Below are 12,900 nucleotides of genomic sequence, written 5' to 3'. Positions count from 1 at the left end.
ACTGGTGACCCCGAAGAAGTAAGCACGCGACAAGTTCGTGTTACATACGTGTAACAACGCATATTTTACACATCCGTGAAAGACGCAAAACGGTAAAAAATCGTCGCTCCTGAACAAACGCACACCAAGCGCGTCGAACAGCACTGTCGATACACTTGCTTAAACACGTGTATTTGTTCTTCGATCCATACACATGTAATCCTTCGCTGTACTCTCTCACACAAGCTCCATGTGGTTTTGACAATACACACTGCACGCGCCTACGACACTGGCGCAGTACGATAGGAAAGAGATTCGTCCGTGTTCCGCATTTCATTTCGTGCACCAACGATACAGCACGGCGGACAAAGCACATACACACAGAAAAAACCATCCACGCTTACAATACCTGCGCTCATCTGTGTAGTACATTCGACATCGCGCACCTACAACCCAGACAGAAGACACCAAAACGCATCCTAGCATCCGCATACGTTTGATACCGGCACAGCAGGGTGCCAAGGGAAGAACAGCGAATTGCAGCACATCACGCATCTATACATCACGCATCTACACATCAAGCATCTACACGTCACGCAGCATATTACGCAGGCTAATCGACAAGAAGCACTGCATTCGAGCTCACCCACCACCAGGCAACGATCGATAAGGGGGAGCAAGAATCGCGGATCATCTCACCACCGTGGGTAAGTCAAACATACTGTTCGCAAGAATCTAATCCACGTGGTGACAATCGGTGAAAGTGTGCGTGTGTGTTACACATAAAAAGAAGGAAGGCTAAGGCTAAAAGAAAGGATTTTTTTATACGGGTTTTTATCGTGGTTGTTGAATCGTATTAAGTGCATTGTGATAGATTTTTTATTGAAACAGTGAGAATAGTCAAGTTAAAATGTCAGTTAAGGAAAACGATCCCACAGTAGAACAAGACGTTAAATTAGGAGAAATATCAAGTTACACTGTAAAGCTTGCGCCATTTTGGAATACATCGCCGATCGGTTGGTTCATTCAGGGCGAGGCAGTTTTTGACACATGGAACGTAACGTTGGATAGAACAAAATACATGCATCTGCTCAGCGCATGCAACCAGACGTTTTTGAAAAAGTCATGGACATCATTCAATCTCCCCCCGCTACTGATAAATATAACTTTTTGAAACAAAAATTAATTGAAAGACTTTCGGCAAGTGAGGAACAAAGGATTTCAAAACTACTGTTTCACGCGGAATTGGGGGACAATTCGCCATCAGATTTTTACAGAAAAATAAAACAACTAGCAGGCACGTCAGCTGATGTTTCAGAAAATTTCGTTAAGAGACTCTGGATTGGTCGATTACCCAAACCAATTGAAGTCGCGTTAATCTCAGTTGGAGAAAAAGACATTTTAGAATTGCTTAAAATTGCGGATAAAATATGGGAGACTTCAAGAGGAACTAACATCAGTGAGATAAAAACTAATACAAATAACTTGAACGACACAGATAATGAGAGTACCGCAATGAGTGGCAATGAACTTTTAATAGAGGAGATACGGCACCTCAGTCGGAGGCTGCAATATTTAGAAACAAAAGTTAATCCAAACCATATGGCCCCTTACAAAAGATATGGCAGGTAAGAATAATAGTAGGAATGATAAAAAAACGAATTTTAATAACAATTATTATGCTGGTACCATAAGAAGTATGGCAAACAGGCACGAGGGTGCACACAACCATGCACTTGGAGGCAGAACGTAAAAAACTAATAGGCTCAGCGTCATTGACAGGTGGTCGCAAAGAGCCCGCGAAATCCTGTAGACTTTTCATTTTTGATTCTATTTCGAATTTTACATTCTTAATCGATACCGGCGCTGATGTGTCAGTTTTGCCTCATGCTACTTTTGGCAATTTAAATAAGTCTCCTGTACATTCTCTATCAGCCGCAAATGGAACTCCCATTAATGCATATGGTTCGAAACTAATACAAGTTAGCCTCGGTCTACGCCGTACCTTTTGGCATGAATTTATTTTAGCAGAGGTTAATAGACCAATAATTGGTGCTGATTTTTTTGTCCAAGCACGGATTACTTATAGATATTCAAAACAAACGATTGGTCGACCCACTGACCGAACTCCACTCAAGTGGTACTGTTGCTACGGTTGATACGCCAACACCAAAATTCTTCTCTATTAGTGGAGAATATGCCGAGCTTTTAAAACAATATCCCAAATTGTTATCTGCTCCTGAGTATAATGTTGCAGTGAAACATTCTGTAGTGCATTTTATTAACACAAAAGGTAATCTACCCTTTTCTAAACCCCGTCGATTGGATGGACAAAGATATCCAATAGAAAAAGCAGAATTTCAACACATGTTGAACTTAGGAATCTGCCGAGCTTCGTCTTCTCCCACGTCCTCACCATTGCACATGGTGCAAAAATCGGATTTAGATTGGAGACCCTGTGGGGATTACAGACGCCTTAATGCAGTAACAATCCCCGACAGGTATCCCATACCTCACATTCAAGACTTTACTATGATGTTGAGCGGTTGCAATATATTTTCAAAGTTGGATATTGTGCGTGCATATCATCTTATCCCAATAGCAGAAGAGGATATTTATAAGACTGCCATTACAACACCATTCGGTTTATTCGAATTTACACAAATGCCTTTTGGGCTAAGAAATGCAAGCCAGACCTTTCAGAGGTTTATGAATGGTATATTTAGCGATTTGAACTTCGTGTCCATCTATATCGATGATATAGGTATTGCCAGTTCCTCAGCTGAAGAGCATAAACAATACCTCAAAATTGTATTAAATAGATTATGTGAAAACGATGTAAAGATAAAATCTTCGTAATGCATCCTCAGAGCAAAAGAAATTGAATTTCTTGGTCATAAAATTTCAGCGACAGGCATCACACCCTTGGATGATAAAGTAAACATAATAAGAAACTTTCCAAATCCAACCTCTGTTAAACAGTTACAACGCTTCTGTGGCATGATAAACTATTATCATAGATTCAATCCGCAAGGTTCTGAAACAATGAATCCTTTATATGAATTAATAGCATCACACAATAACAAAAATAAATCAACATTCATATTAACGAACACTTGTGAAAAGGCAATAGACAAAATTAAGGCAAAATTGGCCAAGGCAACTATGTTAGTCCATCCTAAACCAGATGCACATTATTCACTAACAACGGATGCATCGGATCTGGCCATTGGAGCCGTATTGCAACAGCAGGTTGAAGGTAGAGTGGAGCCAATTGCGTTTTATTCTAAAAAAATCACACCTACGCAACAACGATATTCCACATTTGATAGGGTGTAGTGTAGCCGCGTTCTTATCTTATTAGGTCATTTAGGTTCGTGAAGCTAGATTCGTTAAGTTAGATTCGTTAAGTTAGATGCGTTAAGTTTAATCTGTAAGTGTTAGTGTTAATTTGTATAAAAGAAATTAATAAACCCGAGCGGGCTCTTTTTTTCCGTTTGGACGTTCGACTGAACACACGTCCGTACACCTACAACATTACATGGCGATCCTGCCAGTTTAAAACCGAAAAAGCAAAACCACGTGTAAGAAAGAAAAAAAATACGGAAGTGGTATCTTACGAGTGTCGCTATAATCCTCGTGTAAGCGAAATTACCACCAAAGAGAAGACGAACATAGCGAGTGACATTACAATCCTCGCATCGTGTGGTCGAAAATACCATCGAGTGTGGTCGAAAGAGCAAAATATATATAGCGAGTTGTTAAAACCCTCGCATTGCACGTGCAACGCTAGAGCATCATACGGCACGCGCCATTGTGCTGTATGACACCAGAAGCGTATTACTGTATTGAACGAACGGCTACAACAACACCGTACTGTGTGAGATTGTGATCCAGCGAGTGCCGTTACAATCCTCGCTCCCTCACACGACGACCGAAAGTGCGAATTACAGCTGTATTAGATGAACGCCTGCAATAGCCCCGTAGTGTGTGAGAATTGTGATCCAGCGAGTGCCGTTACAATCCTCGCTCTCTCACAAGACGACTGAAAGTGTGTTCAATACACACTGTGACGTGATACTGTCGCCGTGAAAGTGCACCGTGTCGTGCCAAAATCGGACCTCTTGTGACCGGAGACGACCCTATGAGAGAACAACTGAAGCAGAGTGGCAAACGGCGAGCAGTTTTCGACAAACAAAAAAATAATAATAAGCGTGCAATCGCGGGTGAAGATCAACCTAAGCAGCGCAATAGTCTGGAAAAAAAGGTCGGTAATGTGAAACGCAAGGTCAGTTCAAAGAAATGCTAAACTAAAAAAAAAAAAAATTACCCTTCATATTTCAATGTTTTATTTTATTATTATAAATCTTTTTTTTTATTTATTTTTACATACTTATATATAAATATATATATATATATATATATATATATATATATATATATATATATATATATATATATATATATATATATATATATATATATATATATATATATATATATATATATATATATATATATATATATATATATATATATATATATATATATATATATATATATATATACACATCGTATTCATATCGTGTTAAAATAGCTAAGCGTGTTACGAAAAAAAAGTGTTTAAATAATAATCGGGATGTGAAAAACCGCGTGAACCTAACCTATAATCTGTGAACAACTCACAACCTTTCGTCAGAGACCACGTGTTCAGAAATTCCTTGTGAGCGCCTAACCTAAAATAATACATTAAGTTTTATTTTTCTATTCTGCCCCGTCCAATCCGTAATAATGTCAAACTAAAAAAAAAAAAAAAAAAAAAACTCATGTCCAAACAAGTTAAATTTGCTATATTCAAAGCTGCTCCACCTAGACGGATAACTCGAAGTTCAAAAAAAAGATAGACCAAACCGAGATCGCTAACATAAAAACTGAAATGGCTACAAAACTTGATTTAAACCTTGCTTTGAAAATCGTTAAACCTTTTTCGGGCTTGGCTACTGATCTGCCAAGCTATATTGAGAGCATTGAGCTGTTAAAGGATTACTCTGAAAACGTGAGTGAGAGTGAATTAATTCGTTTTGTGAAATTGACACTGACCGGTGCTGCACATGGTGCAATAGATGGTGCAATTACCTTAGAAGAAGTTTTTAATAAACTTAAATTGCGGTTTAGTATAAAGTTTCGCCATCCGCTGTGGAAAATGAAATGAAATCAACTAAGCAAGGAGCGAAATCTGTTACAGATTTTGGTTTGCTTATAGAAAATTTATCCGTAAAATTAGCTGCATCCCACGTTTCCAAAGGGACATTTAGTACAGAGTCAGCTGCAGCGAATATCGTACAACCAGTGGCGGTGCGATCTTTCATTGATGGGCTCGAGAATCCAACAACTAAATTTTTTTTAAAAGCACGTAACCCTCAAACGTTAACGCAAGCCATTTCTGACGCGTTAGAGTGCAGTGAACCGGAAACTGAGCAAATGCCAATCAATTCTTCTGTCTTGATGGGATCATACTATCCACGGTTCAGCTATGGGAATTATTACCCACGTGAACGAAATGTTCCTTTCATGCAACATTCTTTTGCAAACCGAGGATACTACAAACCACGTGGTAATTTTTTTCAAAATAAGCCGAGACAGATGAATTTTAGGCAAAATAATGATAAAAAATTTAACTACAAAAAATTCAATAGTTCTCGCGAATACGATCAACGGTACCATAATCATACAAATAATCAATTCCAGGAAGACACTGATTACAATAATAACCGTAGAAATAAAAGAAATAATGTAAACATGACATTATCACAACCAGAACCCACAAATAATACTGAACAAACCGAACCCTCACATGATAGCGAAGATAATCAATCATTAACGGATTTTTTTCGTTAATCTAAACACAAATAATAATGTGAAAGCTAATTTCATTTTTCTTGGTAGACCCTTTAATTTTATTGTAGACAGTGGAGCATCCGTTTGTATTCTGAACCCTTTATATCTTCCGAATAATATTTCTATTAACACTTCTATAAAACTCACAATAAGAGGAATCAACGGCATTTCGAAGACAGCCGGATTTATTGATACATTTGTTAATTACCACTCGCATTCTTATCAAATAAGATTCCATATTTTACATCAGCTTCCACCTGATGTTAAGGGATTGATTGGTACAAATTTTTTGAAACAGTTTGAAGCAGTGTTAAATTTTAAAAATAATTCTTTGATATTGCAAAATAATTCAAGCTATAATTTAACCATAGATGTGCCTCCTAGAAGTGAAATAATTACTTATATTGATACCATTGAAGACAATACTTGCGTTGTTTGGAATCAAGAAATTGTGCCTAAAGTGTTTTTATCAAATACTATTGCCCATCCTTGTAATGGAAAAATTCCAATAAAAATAATCAACCTAAAAAATAAGCATGTGAAAATAAATAATCTTAATCCAATTATAAACCAGCATCAGAATATTCTATAATCTCTATTAATACTTCTAAATACAACACTGATCACGCTAGACAAACTCTAAGTGAACTAAGCTTGAATCATTTGTCAAAAGAAGACAAACAATCAATTGAAACCATTTGTCTCAAATTCAACGATATTTTTTGCTTAGAAAATGATACTCTCAGCACAACTAAACTAATGCAAGCCTCTTTAAACCTAAAGGAAAATTCAAATCCTTTATATACTAAACAATACAGATTGCCTCAATTCCAAAAACCTGAAGTTGAAAAACAAGTCCAGAAAATGTTAAAGGAAAAAGTTATAGAACCAAGTAAATCAGAATGGAACAGTCCTATCTTATTGGTCCCAAAAAAGTCGGCAAATGACAAAAAAAATGGCGTTTAGTAGTTGATTATAGAAAAATAAATACTATACTACAAGATGATAAGTTCCCATTACCAAACATTGAGGAAATTATAGATTCATTAAGTGGCGCTAAATATTTCACTCACTTGGACCTCTCTCAGGGTTATTATCAATGTGAACTGAAGCCCACTGATAGACCAATTACTTCATTTACTACCCCATCAGGACAGTATCAAATGACTCGCCTCCCAATGGGATTAAAAGTAAGTCCATCTATTTTCTCACGATTAATGACAGTTGCGATGTCAGGGCTTAACCTCGAAAAGTGTCTGGTTTACCTAGATGATATTATTGTGTATGGAAGGACAATGGAAGAACACAACAGAATCTTATGACAGTTTTCGAATGTTTAAGAAAAGTGAATTTAAAACTCAACCCCATTAAATGCAATTTTCTTCAAAAAGAATTAGTTTATCTAGGGCACCTTATTTCGGCCGAAGGTATTAAACCTGACCCCGCAAAAATAGAATGCATAAAAAGCTGGACTGTTCCATCTACATCGGATGAGGTAAAACGGTTTGTAGCGTTTGCAAACTATTACCGCAAGCACATTCCCAATTTTGCGAGACTTTGCATTCCGTTAAACAAATTAACGCGAAAAGGTGAAAAATTTTGTTGGTCACCAGAGTGCCAAAGCGTTTTTGAATACTAAAAGAAAAATTTATAAATCCTCCTGTATTAGATTTCCCAGATTTCAGTTCTCAAAATATTTTCAATTTACATACGGATGCTTCATGTCATGCCATTGGCGCAGTGTTAAGCAATAAAAATGGGAAACCGATTGCATATGCAAGCCGTGCTTTAAATAAAGCTGAGCGAAATTATGGGACAATCGATAAAGAACTTTTAGCTATCGTGTGGGCAACTAGACATTTTCGGCCTTATCTTTATGGAAAACCCTTTAATCTATACACAGATCACAGGCCTTTAATTTTCCTTTTTTCAATGACTGACCCATCAAGTCGGTTAACAAAATTTAGATTAGCACTTGAAGAGTATAATTTCACCATAATATACAAAAAGGAAAAGAAAATGTCATTGCAGATGCTTTATCTAGACTAAAAAGCTCCGATCTTAAAACCATGAACAGCCATGTATTTCAAGTAGTGACGCGTTCAAAAACTAGGCCTGAATCAGGTGAAGCGATCTTTAACAAAAATGAAGCAAATAATGCCAAAAGCAACTCACGTATGGTATATCTAGAACTTAATATAGATCCGAGGGTGGACAAATTGAAAATCCTAAAAGAAAAAATTATTTTTCCTTCTATTATGAGCATGACTGACTTACGAGGGGCCACGACGGAAATAAAGGAACACGAAAAAAAATTAAAAATGTCAATATGTCTCATCACGAACGAAAACGAAAAAATTGTAACAAACTTACTCAACAAAATGAAACTTTTAAATATGAATGGGTTACCAAAAATAATTAAATTGAACAAAAACGTAAAAATTATCGATGAAAACGATATGGGAAAAAAGAAATTGATTATGAACGACCATCACATACTACCAACAGCAGGGCATGCAGGGATTCAAAAAAACACTACACACTATAAAGCAAAAGTATACATGGAAAGGAATAGATCCGGACGTAAAACAAATGATAAAGACTTGTCCGCATTGCCAATATTTCAAAAACAGAACCAATTCACGAATTCCAATGAAAATAACACAATCTGCTTCAGAACCAATGCAGAAACTTTACCTCGATTTAGTAGGTCCGTTAGTTAATTCGGAAGGCTATGAATACATATTAACTACCCAGTGCGATTTTACAAATTTATAACTGCTACACCGATAAAAAATAAGAAAACAGAAACGGTCGCCAAAGCGTTCACTGAAAATGTTATATTGCGTTATGGGATACCAGAAACAATTTGTACAGACAGAGGAAAAGAATTTATGTCAGAATTGTTCAACAACATATGCAAAATGCTTCAAATTAAAAAATTGAATTCTACAGCTTACCATCACCAATCAATAGGCTCGTTAGAAAACTCGCACAAGGTGTTAGGAAACTTTTTGAGAATTTATTGTAACAACAACCCTCTATTATGGATACACTGGGTTAGTTTTTATGAATTTGCGTATAATACCACAGTGCATATATCTACAAGTTATACCCCATTTTACTTATTATATGGGCGACACCCAAAGCTACCATCAAATGTAATAGAGGACGCAGAAGAGCAAATTTCCACAACCTTGAACAATTACACTGAATTTTTAAAAGCAAAGCTAAGGATAGCACATAATATAGTTAAAGATAAATTAACAACCAATAAACAAATTAATAAAATAATATACGACAAAAATGCAAAACCAGCGGAATACAAAAAATGAGAAAAGGTGCTTCTAAGAAACGAAGCCGGTAAGAAACTAGACTCAAAATATACTGGCCCTTATACTGTATTTAAAGATTGCGATGAAAATGTAGAGGTGAAAATGGGAAAAAGAATTGAAACAATTCATAAAAATAGGGTCAAGCGATTTTATAGTTAGATTTCATACATGAAATTTTTTTTCCCCCTTCAGAAAGGGTGTGTAGTGTAAAGCTTTTATTACCAGGAAGGGCGTGTAGTGTAGCCGCGTTCTTATCTAATTAGGTCATTTAGGTTCGTGAAGCTAGATTCGTTAAGTTAGATTCGTTAAGTTAGATGCGTTAAGTTTAATCTGTAAGTGTTAGTGTTAATTTGTATAAAAGAAATTAATAAACCCGAGCGGGCTCTTTTTTCCGTTTGGACGTTCGACTGAACACACGTCCGTACACCTACAACATTACAAGGGAGTTATTAGCAATATATTTAGCTATCAAAAATTTCTATCATTTTTTAGAAGCAAGATCCTTTACTATTTTTACGGATCACAAGCCATTAACAACAGCACTCACATCCAAGAGTGAAAAATCGCCAAGGCAGAACCGGCAACTTGATTTCATATCACAGTACACATCAGACATACGATATATCACAGGGAATAGTAACATTGTTGCCGACACGCTGTCAAGAATAGAAACAATTAACATTCCTATTCATACGACACACCAAAATTTTGGTGATCTTAAAATTTTGTCGGAAGCGCAAAAGCAAGATCGGAAGCGCAAGAGCAATTCAATAAAAGTAAATCTAAGTATTCTTATCAAACATAATGAACTTATTGTTGAAGCGTCGACTAGTAGGGAACGTGTGTACATCCCAGAGCAATTTAGGAAAACCGCATTCGAAAGTCTCCATAATTTGTCACACCCAGGAATACGTGCATCGCGAAAACTAGTAGTTGATCGATTTTTTTGGCCATCTATGAATTCCGATGTCTCAAAATGGGTACGATCATGTATTAACTGCCAGAAAGCTAAAATTCAGCGGCACACGCGACCTCAGTTGGGTAATTTTGCACTTCCAACCGGAAGATTTGAACACATTCACATAGACATAGTTGGAACATTACCAAGCTCTGAAAATTTCACTTACTTGTTGACAGTGGATGATAGATTTACAAGATGGCCGGAATGTTACCCTATTGTGGATATGACAGCGGAAACAGTAGCAAAACCTTTGTTAAGGAATATATATCTCGCTTCGGATGTCCCCTTCGAATAACAACAGGTAGAGGAAGGCAATTTGTGTCCAAACTTTTTGAACATCTTACACAAATGTTAGGGACACATCATATTACTACAACCTCGTATCATCCACAAGCAAATGGGATGGTGGAAAGATTCCATAGACAATTGAAAACTTCAATAAAAGCCATCGATTATGGTCGATAAAACTGCCTCTAATACTGTTAGGAATAAGAGCAACTCAGAAAGAAGATCTACAGGCAACTCCTGCAAAAATGGTGCTAGGGCAAAACTTAAGACTACCAGGAGAGTTTATTCAGCATGTAGAATTGTCGAAAAATACAGATACGAACCAATCAGAATTTATAAGAACGCTTAGAAATACGTTAAAATCGTTTAGAACATGTATACCGACATTAAAAACCAAAATACAACCTTATTACCCAGAAGAATTACAGAAATGTAAATTTGTATTTGTTAGGAACGACAAGGTCAGAGTAGGTTTAGTACCACCATATGAAGGACCTTTCGAGGTTATTAAAAGATTAAGAAATTTTTATGTACTCAATATTAATGGAAAAAACGACTCTGTGAGTTTAGAACGAATTAAACCGGCAATTATAGAATAGTTCGTAACTCCGTTACTGGTGGGAGGTACTGTAGGGATTCAGATGGGATCGGAATCAAGCTAATCGGAATCGATCTAAATTGCAGCTTATCTAGAGCTAAACTTATCTAGAGCGAAGATAGATGTAATTAGAGTTAAGTTAGGAAGTAAGAAAGAATAAACACCCTCTTTCATCTACAAACCACCGAGTAGTACGGTTGACTGTGCAAAGCTCCCATAACTGGTGACCCCGAAGAAGTAAGCACGCGACAAGTTCGTGTTACATACGTGTAACAACGCATATTTTACACATCCGTGAAAGACGCAAAACGGTAAAAAATCGTCGCTCCTGAACAAACGCACACCAAGCGCGTCGAACAGCACTGTCGATACACTTGCTTAAACACGTGTATTTGTTCTTCGATCCATACACATGTAATCCTTCGCTGTACTCTCTCACACAAGCTCCATGTGGTTTTGACAATACACACTGCACGCGCCTACGACACTGGCGCAGTACGATAGGAAAGAGATTCGTCCGTGTTCCGCATTTCATTTCGTGCACCAACGATACAGCACGGCGGACAAAGCACATACACACAGAAAAAACCATCCACGCTTACAATACCTGCGCTCATCTGTGTAGTACATTCGACATCGCGCACCTACAACCCAGACAGAAGACACCAAAACGCATCCTAGCATCCGCATACGTTTGATACCGGCACAGCAGGGTGCCAAGGGAAGAACAGCGAATTGCAGCACATCACGCATCTATACATCACGCATCTACACATCAAGCATCTACACGTCACGCAGCATATTACGCAGGCTAATCGACAAGAAGCACTGCATTCGAGCTCACCCACCACCAGGCAACGATCGATAAGGGGGAGCAAGAATCGCGGATCATCTCACCACCGTGGGTAAGTCAAACATACTGTTCGCAAGAATCTAATCCACGTGGTGACAATCGGTGAAAGTGTGCGTGTGTGTTACACATAAAAAGAAGGAAGGCTAAGGCTAAAAGAAAGGATTTTTTTATACGGGTTTTTATCGTGGTTGTTGAATCGTATTAAGTGCATTGTGATAGATTTTTTATTGAAACAGTGAGAATAGTCAAGTTAAAATGTCAGTTAAGGAAAACGATCCCACAGTAGAACAAGACGTTAAATTAGGAGAAATATCAAGTTACACTGTAAAGCTTGCGCCATTTTGGAATACATCGCCGATCGGTTGGTTCATTCAGGCCGAGGCAGTTTTTGACACATGGAACGTAACGTTGGATAGAACAAAATACATGCATCTGCTCAGCGCAATGCAACCAGACGTTTTTGAAAAAGTCATGGACATCATTCAATCTCCCCCCGCTACTGATAAATATAACTTTTTGAAACAAAAATTAATTGAAAGACTTTCGGCAAGTGAGGAACAAAGGATTTCAAAACTACTGTTTCACGCGGAATTGGGGGACAATTCGCCATCAGATTTTTACAGAAAAATGAAACAACTAGCAGGCACGTCAACTGATGTTTCAGAAAATTTCGTTAAGAGACTCTGGATTGGTCGATTACCCAAACCAATTGAAGTCGCGTTAATCTCAGTTGGAGAAAAAGACATTTTAGAATTGCTTAAAATTGCGGATAAAATATGGGAGGCTTCAAGAGGAACTAACATCAGTGAGATAAAAACTAATACAAATAACTTGAACGACACAGATAATGAGAGTACCGCAATGAGTGGCAATGAACTTTTAATAGAGGAGATACGGCACCTCAGTCGGAGGCTGCAATATTTAGAAACAAAAGTTAATCCAAACCATATGGCCCCTTACAAAAGATATGGCAGGTAAGAATAATAGT

Source organism: Anopheles merus, chromosome X (genome assembly GCF_017562075.2).
Source record: "Anopheles merus strain MAF chromosome X, AmerM5.1, whole genome shotgun sequence".
Classification (NCBI taxonomy): domain Eukaryota; kingdom Metazoa; phylum Arthropoda; class Insecta; order Diptera; family Culicidae; genus Anopheles; species Anopheles merus.
The sequence above is the reverse complement of the archived record's forward strand: the minus strand, read 5'-3'. Positions refer to the sequence as shown.